This window comes from Schistocerca serialis, chromosome 9 (genome assembly GCF_023864345.2).
Source record: "Schistocerca serialis cubense isolate TAMUIC-IGC-003099 chromosome 9, iqSchSeri2.2, whole genome shotgun sequence".
Classification (NCBI taxonomy): Eukaryota; Metazoa; Arthropoda; class Insecta; order Orthoptera; family Acrididae; genus Schistocerca; species Schistocerca serialis.
The window spans coordinates 432,674,666-432,691,017 of NC_064646.1; the positions used below are offsets into that span (position 1 = coordinate 432,674,666).

The window sequence follows — 16,352 nt, forward strand, 5'->3', positions numbered from 1 at the left end:
AATATTTGTGGACCATGTCTGCATAAATTGTTGGAAACTAAGCCTAGAGAATTAATACGTACAATGTTTAATATCGATTCCTTGGCTTTAATTATAATGCTCAGCAATCCAGCCATTAAGGGTCCAGGATATCCAGGACGCCCTACTCCACTTACAAAGCATGAGGAAAGAGGTATCCTTCTGCTGGGTGCCAGGACACATTAGTATTTAGGTGAATGATAGGGTGGATGTGGCAGCTAAAGAGGCGTGTCGTGATCCTCAATCCAGCACACTACATGCTGCTGCCTCGCATTTTAGGTACATTGTCCTGTGTCCATGGGAGGAAGAGTGGCCGGAGGTGGCAGACACTAAGCTGCGTCTAGTAAAGTCCCCAACGCGGCCGTGGTATACCTCCTCATCGTCTCATAGGCCACAGCCCTATAACGCGCGACATTTTGCCCCGGCCAGAAGACCCTCTAATGTGTGGTGCTTGTGGTCTTTCGATTGTTGTGCACCACGTTTTACTAGAACGTGTTTTATTTTCAGACCAGAGGACAGCGGCAGATTTACCGACAGATTTGTCCGCTATTTTAAGTAACATTTAGACAAATGTGTGTAGAGTTCTACAGTTCTGTGCTATGTCCAACTTGTTTCTTAATATGGTGATGTTCTTAGTGTACGAGGATAATCCCAAAAGTAAGGTCTCCGATTTTTTCATAAGTACATAGACCTGTTTATTTCTACAATGCTTTACATCAGTTTACAGCTATTTTTCGACATAATCAACTTCTGTCGATGCATTTTTGTAGACGCTGTGGAAATTTTTGTTTTCCCATGTCATACCAGCTTGCCGCCATGCTGATTACAAAGTTATGAACCTCTTCTTTCACCTCGTCGTCGGAGCTGAATCGCTGGGACCGCAATTAACTCTGACAGTTCCTGTGAGACTCTGAGAAAACTCAAACGGGCAATTCAGAACTGAAAAGAGGAATGTTGAGCAAGGGCGTACACATTCTCCATGACAACGCTCTCCCACACACCGCGCGGCAAACCGTTGCTCTCCTGCAACAGTTTCAGTAAAACATAATCACCCACCCACTCTATAGTCCTGGCTTGGCGCCCAGTGGCTATCTCCTGTTCCCTAGGTTAAAAGAACATTTGGCCGGAAAGCAATTCAGTTCCGACGTCGAGGTGAAAGAAGAAGTTCATAACTTTCTGAACAGCATGGCGGCGAGCTGGTATGATATGGGCATACAAAAACTGCCCCGACGTCTACAAAAATGAATCGACGGAAATGGTGATTGTGACGAAAAATATCTAAATTATCAAAAAAATAGGAGACCTTACTTTTGGGATTACCCTCGTATTAACAGGGTGACTGGCTCACTCATGGTTTTTGTAAGTAATTTCTCCGTGCTGTTGTTTTACCTCCTTTGCCGTTTTCTTAGTATTTTAACCTCAGCATTAGTACTTTTCACGCTTTTTCCGCTGTCTTACGACATGTGAGATGAAGTTATTGTGTGTTCAGCGCGAGTGTGGTGGAAGTGAGTCAGTATCATTTTGTAGTTTTCCTTCTCACAGTCTGACAACATTTTTGTCCTTTTATCCAAACCCCGCCGTTGAGCGTCCGTAAACCCAAAACACACACACACACACACACACACACACACACACACACACACACACACACACACACACACACACAGACAGAAACAAAGCTAATACCGGAGCTTGCAGTGAAAAGTAATTATTTCTGTGGCCGATAGGAAATGAAAATGTAATCCGCTCGATGGATATTAAAACCAATACCGCTCATACTGCGACAAGCCAGCACACACCACTAGAAACATAAGTACCTAACTTCCGTACACCCCATCCATAAGTCAGTCAGTGCTCTAATACTAGTTTAAGGTAACAAACAAGTATTTCATAAGCGACAGGTTTATGTTCAAAACCAAAAGTTTCCTAAAATGCTGTGACATAGTATACCATTTGAAAGTGAAAGAGCACACCGTTGCATCTGAAAATTTCCATACATTCTCGCTCGGCGATTCCATTAAATGATGCGGTTATTCCGCCGTTCCGTTCTGATGCGACCTGTTCTGACGCCAGTTCCATAGGATCTATGAGGGTGTACTGAGAAGTAATGCCTCCGAATATTTTATTTGTAAACTCTTAAAGCTTTTTTAATCAAAACAAACGTCATTAACATTCTAGTTAATTGTTGTTCTTGTCCGCATATTAATTTCTCTCCCGTCAGGTTTAGCTGCTAATACAGCGCGTTCAGTGAGCCACTGATGACTTTTCCAGTTCTGTGCGATATTTGGGGAAAATTTGTGAATCAATTCGCCTCTGATTTTATAAAAGATTGGTGCAACGTGGTACATTGTGTGGATTTATCGATTGTCATTTTCCCCACTTCCAGCGCTGAGTACTTGTCGTGCGCCCCTACCAAAATATCCATCCATCATATATCCAATTTCAAACAATTCCAGTTAAGAACAAACGAATAGAAAACGTAAACGTTCCTAATGGCAAATCTCAGAAAGTTATTGACCGAGTAATTTGAGATTTTGACACATCGTTGCAATGGAATTGCCCGTGGTTTTATATACTTTTTTAATACATTTTCGAAATTTGTTTCGAATATCTTTATCAATAAAGAAGTAATGAAACAAAACGTCATGCCTGACGCAGCAGTTTCTGGCGCATCTCTATGTTTATGACGTCATATCTCCTGAGGTATGTGTCGTACATTGATATAAATTTACCGGCACATTTAGTGGATACTGTGTGCAAAACATGTTGTGAGTAGAGTTAGTAGTAACGAAGTAGTACAATCAAACATTGCTGATACGGCAGTTTTACGGCATTTACAGCTAAAATATTGTACGGGGTAACCTTTTCTCCTTTCATTATTTAATGTCGAGTGTCACCGAGAAAAATTGTCCTAAATGTTTGGAATTATAAATTATGTTAAGTTTGTTGCCTGTAACCAAGTGCTCTCATTCTCAAATACTGGAAGAATAAATCTGAGTATTTTCGCAAGGTGGCATCTCACTGTTTATGAGTCATACATCCTGAACTCTCTGTCGGACTCTCTCCTTTTTTTCGGCTCGGAACCTTCGCGGGCGTCGGAGAGCAACTCATCAAAGTTTCATAGCCTTCGAATGAATGGTTTAGGAACGCATAGAGGACAAACACACAAAGAAACATTCATTTTTATTTATATAGATGAGCGAGTATCTGCTTTCCAGATATGTGCGTGCATTTATACGCAGGAAACACGGCAGATACTATTCCGAAACCAAATTCATCAGTTGTGTAGCTTCCAGGACCAAACACCAATTCTCTAGAATGAGATTTCCTCTCTGCAGCGGAGTGTGCGCTGATATGAAACTTCCTGGCAGATTAAAACTGTGTGCCCGACCGAGACTCGAACTCGGGACCTTTGCCTTTCGCGGGCAAGTGCTCTACCAACTGAGCTACCGAAGCACCTTCCAAACTTTACAGAAGCTCTCCTGCGAACCTTGCAGAACTATCCTTTCTTTCAGGAGTGCTAGTTCTGCAAGGTTCGCAGGAGAGCTAGTTGGAAGGTACGAGACGAGGTACTGGCAGAAGTAAAGCTGTGAGTACCGGGCGTGAGTCGTGCTTCGGTAGCTCAGTTGGTAGAGAACTTGCCCGCGAAAGGCAAAGGTCCCGAGTTCGAGTCTCGGTCGGGCACACAGTTTTAATCTGCCAGGAAGTTTCACCAATTCTCTAACTTTCAAAACAACTGCAGCATAGTCACATAAAACATGGCGGCTAATACTACATTGTGGCACTGCAGGAAGGGTGGGGGTGGGTGAGAGGGTGGGGGGAGGGGAGAGGGGGAGGAGTCGGCAGCACATGGCGTGCTATAGCCTTTCTAGGAAATGTATTAGCGCTCTGACTCATATCCAGCACCAGACTGAGCCAAGTGGAGACCTACACGCAATGCAAATCATGTTCCGAGCTCCGCCACTTACGGCAGCACCGCGTCAGCGCGATTTCAGCAAATTAAAGATGCTAGCTGGACTATCTTTGGTCGAGTATGTGTGAATAGTATTGGGGAGAAGAGAAATTTGTGCCAGAAGAAGGGATCGATTGGTAGAATACGTTCTGAGGCATCAAGGGATTACCAGTTTAGTACTGGAGGGAAGCGTGGAGCGTAAAAATTGTATAGCGAGACCAAGAGATGAATACTGTAAGCAGATTCAGAAGTATGTAGGATGCAGTAGTTATTCGGAGATGAAGAGGCTTGCACAGGATAGAGTAGCATGGAGAACTGCATCAAACCAATCTCTGGGCTGAGCAACACAGCAACAACAACAACAACAACAACAACAACAACAACGTTGGTGGAAGCGGACTGTGAGATATAACTATCTTGTCGATAGGCTAGGACATAGTTGCTAACTTGATTTCAATGACATAATCCTCGAGTCTACATCGCAAAAAAACCAAAACTACAAACTAAAATTATCATTAGGACACAGTTTCCGGAAAGGGATGTTTTCTCTATTTTAACTAACAGTCTTTTTTCTTTATTAGTATTTTACGGTTTATTAATAACCTTCGAAGAGGAAACAAAATCTATTATTTATTTCTGTATCTATTCTGCATCAGACGAAAAACTATGTACAATAACTGCCATAAACAATTCTGTACATACTTTGTTTTACTTCCAATTTTTTAACAAATGTTATAAACCAGTAACTTATTTGTTGCAGTCATAAAGCATTAGCTGAGAGATGCAACTGCGTCTATCCCTTGGCTTTTTAGAAGCAAATCGAGAGAGTCCCACGACGATTTAAAACTCTTCAGATAGCTACTGAAACATGGTGTGCATGTCACGAAGACACACATTTGCGCACTATTGTCGGCATGGAGACAGTTTGTGGTGTGGCCAGCGAAAGAGAAAAAATGTGTAGTTTCTTTTTATCCTCTCCATTCTGTACTAAGGTTATAATACTCATACACAACCGTTTTTCGTGAATTCAGCTACACCACAGCCGGCCGATCCAAGAAGAAAACTTAGATCCGGAAGCATGGCACTTCTCCACTGTCTCACTTGGCTTCAACGGCACGGTCACACTCACGTCATCGGAAAGTCCCTGGTGAAGGAATCATTGAGCAATTTAATCAATTGCGTAATTCCGCCCTCGCATACAATGTCATAACGAAATACGCACGCAGCCGTCTTTCCGAGTCACCGCTTTCTCCGGCAGCACGCCTTGACATTTCAGCTGTTACGATACATTGCATAATGCAAAGGCTGTATGCAGTGCCAGTAATGAGACAAACACCTGCTGGTCTACGTTAGTTTCAAGAACCTCTTCGTAAGCAGCGCGCATTTTTCTACCAGCACCTCTCTCTCTCTCTCTTTCTCTCTTTTCAGCGGAACTGTCATCCCAAAGTTAGCTTTTTTGTCTCTACATTTTTCAAAGATAAATAATAAAACTAAATGTGGGAACCTTTGCAGCAGATGAGTATGGTATCATAATTGAAATAATTGACATAGCTACACACAAATTCTGATTCTTGCTTATTCGTACGGGCTGTGGCTTTAACCATTAGGCGGTCTGAGCACGCCACCTATCCCAATATTCTTTCGTGGTAAATGATGTTTCCACCTGTATTTCCGAACATGTACTCCTACCACGGCGTGTTTGGGCGTACAGGATTAGCATAAAGTCATTTCCTGATTTAAAAAATTTACTTCTGAGTAGACACGGGTATGCGGTTTGTTGCAAATGATAGCGTAACACTAAGTTTTTTTATTTTTATTTATTTTTTTTTTTAGGGGGGGGGGACATACAGTATCCCATGCGTTCCGTTTAGGCGACACACAATTTCTCCCCATGGTTTTGCTAACATCTACTCCCTCATGGCCCCTACAGTGTCTCGTATTTTTCCCCTTCAGGAACTGGTAAACAGAACACTTAATCCGTAACGTAACCTCACAAAAGAAGGTAAAGATGGATTACATTGGTTCAATGATAATGTGCAAACACGGCGAGAAGTGCATGCTGGAACACAAATGCAGATGCTAACCAAGTCTGCAGGTTGCGCATCTTTCTTTCTTTCTTTCTTTCTTTTTTTTAAATTATTGGATTTCGGCCCGTACCCATTCAGCCATCTCAATAGTAATGTCAGTAATGACGACACGAAAGTAAGGACAACGCAACACCTTTTGAGGGGAGAAAATCTCTAATCGGCTATCAATTGAACCCGAGCACCTTCACGTAAGGTTGCGCTATTGTATGTGATCACGAAAGGTACCACTGGAATGTCGTCAATACGGTTGCCAATGCCGGTTGTGGTCTGAACGTTCGGGCAAATGGTTGGTGCTCATATGGTGGTTGCTTCCGTATCGAAGGGTGCCCCAGTGTATGGTGTTTTAAGAGGCACCGTATTGAAGATTTTTATCACACACAGGGAAAGTGGAAATACATCATCCGCTAAGCAACAACGAGGAAGAAAGTTTGTATTGAGTGGTAGTGATAAACAGTCGCTGAAGAGGTTCAAATGGCTCTGACCACATCTGAGGTCATCAGTCCCCTAGAACGTAGAACTACTTAAACCTAACTAACCTAAGGACATCACACACATCCATGCCCGAGGCAGGTTTCGAACCTGCGAAGAGGGCTGTGACGAAAACTAAGATGACTACACTGCAAAAGTCATTGCAGAACTGCTTGTCGCCCTCGCGATACCTGTCAGCACCAAGACAACACGAAGGATGCTCCAGAAGCTGGGAATTGCACGGCGGAATTCCAAAACCACTTATCACTGACACAAATGCCCGTGACAAAGAAACGTGATGCGAAGCCATAAAACCTGGACTATGGACCAATCGAAGAATATCATGTGGTCGGATGATTCTTGTTGCACATTGTTTCCAATTTGTGGCCGAGTTTACGACCCAATAGTGAAATATGTGGGGGTTTCGTGGTGATGTGGGCAGCCATATCGTGGTATTCCATGTGCCCCATGGGCACTCTGCAAAGTAGCATTACTGCCAAGGATTACGTGACCATGGACGATCAGGCCCATCTCAGGGTACAATGCTGTGTTCCAAGACGACATAGGCCTTGATCGCGACGTCCAGAACTGCTTTTGTGAGCACGAGAATGAACTGACCACCACAATCACCAGACCTCAATATCATCGTTCCCTGAACGTGCCACTGTTTTGCGGGAAGGACGCTGTAAGATTCCCCTTGAAAACAATACAGGATATGTATTTCCACAGTTCGAGACGGCTGGAAGCCGTATTAAATTCCAACGAATGCCGTATTAGACACGGTAATGTATGTTGTTTCTGTGGTGCTTTCTTGTTTTTGTCCATCACCTGCATGTTCAATACTCGCGCGCGCGCGCGCGCGCGCGCGTGTGTGTGTGTGTGTGTGTGTGTGTGTGTGTGTGTGTGTGTGTGTGTGTGGTCTTCAGTCCAGAGACAGGTTTGAAGCAGCTCTCCATGTTACTCTACCCTGTGCAAGCTTAATCTCCCAGTACCTACTGGAACGTACATCATTCTGAATTTGTTTAGTGCCGACCGGGGTGGCCGAGCGGTTCTAGGCGCTACAGTCTGGAACCGCGTGACCGCTACGGTCGCAGGTTCGAATCTTGCCTCGAGCATGGATGTGTGTGATGTCCTTAGGTTAGTTAGGTTTAAGTAGTTCTAAGTTCGAGGGGACTGATGACCTCAGCAGTTAAGTCCCATAGTGCTCAGACCCATTTGAACCATTTTTTTTCTGTTTAGTGTATTCATCTCTTGGTCTCCCTCAACGATTTTTACCCTCCACGCTGCCCTCCGATACTAAATTGGTGATCCCTTTATGCCTCAGAATATGCCCCACCAACCGATTCCTCCTTCTAGTCAAGTTGTGCCACAAATTTCTCTTCTCTCCCGTTCTATTCAATACCTCCTCATTAGTTATGTGTTGTACCCATGTAATCTTCAGCATTCTTCTGTAGCACCACATTTCGAAAGCTTCTATTCTCTTCTTGTCTAAACTATTTATCGTCCATGTTTCACTTCCATACATGGCTACACTCCATACAAATACTTTCAGAAACGACTTCCTGACACTTAAATCTATACTCGATGTTAACAAATTTCTCTTCTTCAGAAACACTTTCCTTGCCATTGCTAGTCTACGTTTTATATCCTCTCTACTTCGGCCATCATGAGTTATTTTGCTCCCCAAATAGCAAAACTCATTTACTACTTTAACCGTCTCATTTCCTAACCTAATTCCCGCAGCATCACCCGATTTAATTCGACTACATTCCAATATCCTCGTATTGCTTTTGTTGATGTTTACCTTATATCCTCCTTTCAAGACACTGTCCATTACGTTCTGCTGCTCTTCCAGGTCCTTTGCTGTCTCTGACAGAATTACAATGTCATCGGCGAACATCAAAGATTTTATTTCTTCTCTATGGATATTAATTCCTACTGCGAATTTTTCCTTTGTTTCCTTTACTGCTTGCTCAATGAACAGATTGAATAACATCGGGGATAGGCTTCAACCCTGTCTCAGTCCCTTCCAAACCACTGCTTCCCTTTCATGCCCCTCGACTCAATCCGAATAGTCGTGGTGGCCGTAATTATGAATCCCTTCTACCAATCCAGCAGTCCGAAAATGTTTCATACCAGAATTCGCGAACATGTAACTCCTAGTGTGGTGGTGCGCCATGTTGTGGGATGCACCATCCATGCTTGAAATTCCTGTAGCTGAGGCGCAATATAGAAGTCCAACATGCATCCATAAAAGCTTCATGACTCAAGAAGAGATTTGAAACAAACCGCGTAGCTGTGTCTAGCGTATTTCCTTAGAGATAAATGTTTGTAATCAGGTAAATACTGTACGTTCACCCTGCAAAACAGTACAACGGTACCTGTGGGGAGATACAGGGAACCCTGCGTTACATTGCCGCAAGAGATATAGCTGCACTGAATTAATGACACTGAAATTGAATGAATAAACCAACAGGAATGTAGTCAATGAATATGCAATGGCGTGAAATGATATCAGTGCAAGCAAGCTGCATCTGCAATAAATCATTATGCAGTGATGATTGAAAATTAGTGCCAGAGCGGGCCTGGAGCCGACTGGTATGATATTGTTCGGAAATAAAAGGTTTAAACATCAGTGACAAAGTCTGAGTCAGGCCTTTGGGGCGAATTGAGATATTTTTTTAAGGTGAATCAACAGTGCCATCAAATACCGCATTCAAAACAAAATACCAGCCGCGAAAACAACTTGTAATTCATCGATAGTGTAATGAATCAAGACGAAGTTGTAAATCATCCGACTGAATTCTTGAATTCACTTGCGTACGTCTAGATATTAAAAACTGCCGTGTCTCTCGTTCTTCTGAGGAATATCAATCTGCCACTATTGTGCAACGTTACCAGAATTTTGGTGAAAAAGATGATGAACAGTATAATTGAAGCTGCAGTATTAAAAGGAAATTTTAAAGGAGAAGGTGTACTGTTACCACGCATCCCAATGATTCCAACAGATATGCCTGTCGAGTTTAAACGCTTGCAGTTTCCGGTGCGACTCGCTTTTGCAGTGGCCATCAAGAAGGCGCAGTGGTAGTCACTACAAGTATGTGGGCCAAATACGGAAAATCTATGCTTCTCATATGGACACTTGTACGTGACTCGCTGGCGCGTCGGGAAACCGTGACATATTCGTGTACGCATCAGACGGAAAAACCAGAAATATTGTGTACCCAAAAGCACTTCAGTAAACAGAATATAAAAACAAGCATGCCAGGTGCAGCGAGTATATTCTGAAACTTAGGTGCTTTTCAGTACATTGATGTATTCGTTGCTTTGTGGAATAAAAGTTTTTTTCACCGAAGTTCTCCTTGCTACGTACCTTAATCCCAATGAAACTCCCACAATTCTCTGACGATAGAGATTCTTCAAAAATGATTGCAGTACGGTTTGTAACATTTCTGAAAAATCTGAAGTACAAGATCGTAGTACTCTGTTGTGATTGAAAATATACTTTCTGACTGGAAAGCATGGAGAATTGTGCTATTTTTGTGTGAGTATCATAAAGTAGTTGACAGTTGTAATACACATCTTTCTGTTAATTGTTTTTGATGCGTTACGTTAAATTTTGAAAGATGTTTACTTTCACATTAGATTAACATGGATTACTGAGAGAAAGGCCTGTAATTTGTTTTGAGCAGTTCGTTACTGGTTTAAATAATAGCTTTAAATTGTGATAGGAGGCTTTTACGCAAAGTAAAAAGTGCAAAGTTATAAGTTGTTCTGTGAAACAATCTAATTGTTTTTTTGTACGCCAAGCGGTTGTAGGCGCTACAGTCTAGAACCGCGCGACCGCTACGGTCGCAGGTTCGAATCCTGCCTTGGGCATGGATGTGTATGATGTCCTTAGGTTAGTTAGGTTTAAGTAGTTCTAAGTTCTAGGGGACTGATGACCTCAGAAGTTAAGTCCCATAGTCCTCGGAGCGATTTGATTTTTGATTCGATCTTTTTGTACATGGGTAATCATTTTGTAAAATTTGGATCTATGTAATGAGCTGATGATAAACTGATTCAGAAGACAGATATTAGGGCTGGCTAGATGTCTTAAATATTAATTTCATTAACTTACGATCAGGCAACAACTTTTTTGCATTTTGACTGGCTGGATGGCTTAGGTGATATTGTCGGAGTTTCCGTATTTGACTCATGTAACACACATTTTATTTCACTTGTAAGGACATTATTTGTCTACTAAGCCAAAACGCTCCTAGATCCTATATAAGCTTATTTCTGCTCCATGGTCATTGTCAAGGTATTTGCAAACAAATTGAATTGTTTGGGGATATATCTGTGTCTGTTTGTAACTAATAAGAATTTTGTATATATCTATCTTTGTACTCACTTCCATAATATTTCGCTAACTTTGCCGCTGTCGAATACCTCTCACTACAGAGTATCGTAGGTGTAGAGCAGACGAAATTGAAGATATGTGATGTCACAACTGTCTAATTTGTTGCTGAGCAGTATTCGCACCTGTTTAATATTGACAGTTTCAGTGGACAGCTAAGTCAACGATGTTATGTGCTTATATTATTGGCTTATTCATGGCGCTGCGTGTGGTAGTAGTAAATTCTTTGTTAATGTTCGGTTGTTTTGTGTTTGTCCGTAAATTAATTTTATCCATTTTCGTGTTCTGTAATTTCAATGCCGGCCGGGGTGGCCGAGCGGTTCTAGGCGCGACCACTTCGGTCGCAGGTTCGAATCCTGCCTCGGGCAGAGATGTGTGTGACGTCCTTAGGTTAGTTAGGTTTAAGTACTTCTGAGTTCTAGGGGACTGATGATCTCAGAAGTTAAGTCCCATAGCACTCAGAGCCATTTTTTTTTTTTTTTTTTTTTTACGCATGATGAATGCAGTGTATGTTCAAATTATAAAATATTTTTTCTGAGATATAATTACAACTTAACAAGTTACAAATTTTTTACTTTTATTTGTAATACGGAATCTTGCTTCTTGCCGAATTTTATGATTCCAGTTTATCGGAATGTATCCTATAAATTTTGACGAGTGAGTTTCTGTGTACCAGAATACTTGATATAAATGGCCGTCTCTCTTGATTGTATTGACTTAGAAGCTTAACAATTTTTACACTACCAAGAGACCAAAGACTAATATGTGAAGAATTTGAACTTGATACGCCAACTGTTCGAGAAAAAAAGAGTCTTAACAGACGAACAGACAGACATAAATATGACAGGATTTTTTCGTATTATGTAATTACAAATGAACGATTTTCGGCCTTTCCCCTTTACTTGTGCTGTGAAACCTCGGTTCCTTGAAACGTTGCGGGGAGGTGTTCAGTTTGCCTCACTGTCGTCGCGGTGTTGTCTCTCTATGGTACCCTATCTCTTCGGTATGGATAGCTGAAGAGAATCCGGAAACCAGAGGAGGAAGGAGGAAATACGGGCTGGACAGCGCCAGATGGCGCGCGCGGCTTTCGCTTTCTGGCTGGGAATGCGGAGAGAGGCTCGGCGCGCCATACTCGGTCACCTGTGCGGGCTGAGTGAGTGTGCAGGTGGCTGCGTCATGTCCGCCAGCACTGCACCTCTGCCGACGGACCGTCCGCGCGGATTATGCACGCAAATTACCGCGGGTGACTCTGGCGCCTGCGGTAATGGAGTGGCTGCGATGTTGATCCAGCTGCCGCGGCTGAGAGTGTGCTGTGAGAGGGAATGTGAAAGTCCGCGCGCGCCTTCAGCTGTCGCCGGTAAGAAGGCACCGCTGGAACGCGGCAGCGAAGCGCGTCCGCAACATTTCTTCTGCTTACATTACACAGACCCTGCTGTGGAATTTGTGGTGTTCCGTACCAGTCAATATACAACAGGGTTAAACGTCAAAGAAAGTAACCCCTCTTTTGGTGTAAATATTAACCGATCTTGCGCTACCTAATTGTTATTAGGTTCAAAATTGTTCAAATGGCTCTGAGCACTATGGGACTTAACTGTTTAGGTCATCAGTCCCCTAGAACTTAGAAAAAAAAGTTCAAATGTGTGTGAAATGTTATGAGACTTAACTGCTAAGGTCATCAGTCCCTAAGCTTACACACTACTTAACCTAAATTATCCTAAGGACAAACACACACACCCATGCCCGAGGGAGAACTCGAACCTCCGCCGGAACCAGCCGCACAGTCCATGACTGCAGCGCCCCAGACCGCTCGGCTAAGCCTGCGCGGCTAGAACTTAGAACTACTTAAACCTAACTAACCTAAGGACAGCACACACATCCATGCCCGAGACAGGATTCGAACCTGCGACCGTAGCGGTCGCGCGGTTCCAGACTGTTGCGCCATAACCGCTCGGCCACCTCGGCCGGCTATTATTAGGAAGAAATAATTTAAAAAATACGTTACATTCATCTTTCTCCCTTTTTTCGTGCTCTGTGTCTAAGTTCAGGTTTACTGCGTGATGGTTGAAACATTTATTGGCCTTTTTTAATACACTGGTCAACAACAATTTTATTGCATTGCTATCAGTTGTTCGTACCTAATTTAAGGGTGCTGATTTCAGAACTGAGCTACCCAAACACGACTCAGTCGGTAGAGCACTTGCCCGCGAAAGGCAAAGTTCCTGAGTTCGAGGCTCGGCCCGGCACACAGTTTTAATCTGTCAGGAAGTTTCAAAATCAGCGCACACTCCGCTGCATAGTGAAAATTTCATTCTGGAAACATCCCCTAGGCTATGGCTGAACCATGTCTCCGCAATATCCTTTCTTCCAGTAGTGCTAGTCCTGCAAGTTTCACAGGAGAGCTTCTGTAAAGTTTGGAAGGTAGGAGACGAGGTACTGGCGGGAGTAAAATTGTGAGGACGGGTTGTGAGTCCGTGCTTGGGTAGCTCAGTTGGCAGAGCACGTGACCGCTAAAGGCAAAGGTCCCGAGTTCGACACTCGATCCGGCACACAGTTTTAATCTGCCATGATGTTTCAAGGTGTATAAATATTTAAATCTTTTGAACTTGGCTGGTAACACATATTAAATTGAATTAAATACAAATGAAATAGAAACACAGTCTCAATCTATTCAGTGGTACAAATCGAAAAACATGCCATCATGAAGAAGGTTACAGATTGGCAAAAGCGACTTATAACTAACAGTTGCTGTTGAACCAGAACTTTTCTTTTCAGTTCTTCCGTTTGTGGACTACTCCAGGGAGAACTCGTTCAGTACTCCTCCAGTAGTCAGTCATCATAGGTTTGTCGCCTACTGCTTGAGGTCATGATGGAACCGTTCACCTTCCTGGTTAGTGATGTCTCCCAAGTTGTCAGGCAAGTCATCAAGATGACAGTATAGGAAATGGCGTTTGACAATAGTTTTACACTCCAGCACATGAAATGCTGACAACGTATCATCTATGAGACTTTCATACGTAGCAAATTTATTACTACCAAGAAAGGTTTTCATTTCCGACACGAATGACACCCGTGCAGTCCTTTCCATGACGTTGATATTTCTGATAAATTGGGTATGTTAGGATATGATATTTTTGTGTATGTTTTTCCAATCAGTTCCCTTTGTATTAACAATACGAAAATAGCAATCACTTACGTGATGTACTGGTTCTTACCACAATATGGCAATAGAAAGGTAAACTCTTAGCTTCCTTTTCGCCTCATAGTTGTGATATATTGTATGTGTGGCTCATGCTTTGCCTTTGTCCCCAAAAGTAATTCCAAAATATGTTTTATAATCTTCCCTCACATAGGATGTTCTAGTGCGTCTTTGGCGAATAATGATGTAGTGTCCACAAACTTAACAGAAACTGCCTGGATGACAGTCGTTTCGTAGCCATGATGAAGTGACATTACATCCGAAAGAGAAAAGACGTAATATCATGACCCTGTCGGTGACATAAACATTTAAGCAATTAATCTAACCGCATGCGGATCGAATGGAAAACTTCTAACTGCATGAAAGCCAGAGTACGGAGAGCAAAACCGATTTCAGATTGAAATCAGCTGATCAAAAGTATTAAGAATAAGTAAAAGAATCTCATGTAACCGAGAGTTCGAAAAAATTTGTTGACCAGTGTTATCATGAGATAGTCCATTAGCAAAGGGAGTTGATTACAGAACACTCGTGCGACCAATACTTGAAAATTGCCTGTCAGTCTGGGATCCGTACCAGATAGGATTAGTAAAGGAAATAGAGACGATCCAAAGAAGGATCACCCGTTTCGTTACAGTTTCGTTTAGTAAAACCAAAAACGTTACAGAGATGTTCAGCGAACCCTAGTGGTCAACGCTGCAAGACAGGCGCCCTGCAACACGGTATGTCCTACTATTCAAGTTCTGAGAGCTTACCTTCCTAGAAGGTATACTCTTTCCTCCTACGTATATCTTGCGAAAAAACCATGGAGAGAAAATAGGAGAGATTCGAGCCCCATATACGCTTACCAACAGTCGTTCTTCCAGACTGGAAGAAGAAAATGGGGAAGGAGCACTGCTCCACAAGACAACCTCCGTCACCCACCGTGCGGTGGCAAGCGGAGTGTAGATGGAGATGTAGAAGATCAGGTGTCCATGACAAAACTACTGCACGCAACTGAGACAAATGACAAACATCTCCAGAAGCGTGGAATAATGCAGTATATCTCAAATAGTAGGTTAATCATAGACTGCCTGGCATAGTATCTGCACATGTCAAAAACTAAACACAGACTCCCTTGATTGGCGCGCAACGACGCTATTTATAATCTCGCATTTCTCGCGAGAATGTTCGAGAAACAAATTTTTTGATTACAACAATTTTATAGTTGGCACATTAATCTCAGCAAAAGTTTATATTGTTAGAAGCCAGAATGTCAGGGCTCCAAAAATGTAGTATTGGTTATTCAAATGTTATTCAATTTTACAAAAGAATATTCTCGAATGCGAAAGTGTTTGTCATCAGTAACTTTGCAAACAAATTATTTTTGGCAAAATAAAATCATTGTTTCGAAAATAAAGTGGGACTTCCTGTAGGAGAGCTTCTGTGAAATTTGGAATGTAGGAGACGAGGTACTGGCGGAATTAAAACTGTGTGGACGGTGCGTGAGTCGCACTTGCCCGCGAAAGGCAAAGGTCCCGAGTTCGAGTCTCGGTCGGGCACACAGTTTTAATCTGCCAGGAAGTTTCATATCAGCGCACACTCCACTGTAGAGTGAAAATTTCATTGTACTGGCGATCATTATTTATACTGACTTAAATCTGGCCGTGCAGGGAATCAATGCGGGTCATTCAGTAACCGTTCCCTGTTAAATCGATGGAGCAGTACGTTCCTTATTTTGTCTGGCGCGCCGCACACCGCCAGTTGTGCGAAGATGCTGGCTGCGGCTGGGGAACGGACTGCAGCAACGTGTCACATTGACATGGGCCTCGGAGGCCTACGCACTTGTAATTTTAATCCCGTCTCGGAAATCGAAGCGGGGCTGACAAACTTTAGAGTGATTTTGTAGACTCTTCAGTCACAGCTATGTGATCACCTGTCAAAAGCCTGAGTAACCGGGTTTTGCAGCACGGACCGTAGCGAGATGTTGACGAAGAGAGACAGTGAAGTTCTGGAAGGTACTGACAGGATGTGTAGCCATGCCGACTCCAGTGCTGTGGCCAGCTGCTCTAGGTTTCTCGGCTCAGGATCCATGGTGCCAACAGCCCGATCTAGGTCGTCACACAGAGTCTCAATCTGGTTTAAATCCATGGAGTTTGGTGGCCATAGGAGTACGGTAAACTCAACCTGATGCTCTTCCAGCAATGCGCGTACTCTGCGCGTTGGGTGACACGTTGCATTGTCCTGCTGGTTGAC

General features: G+C 42.9%; 1 protein-coding gene across 1 annotated transcript in view; it reads left to right on the forward strand.

Annotated features, from left to right (window-relative positions):
* LOC126419684 (unconventional myosin-XVIIIa) overlaps nt 1-16,352 on the forward strand; it is a 1,310,501-nt gene that overhangs the window by 517,204 nt on the left and 776,945 nt on the right. The window lies entirely within an intron of this gene.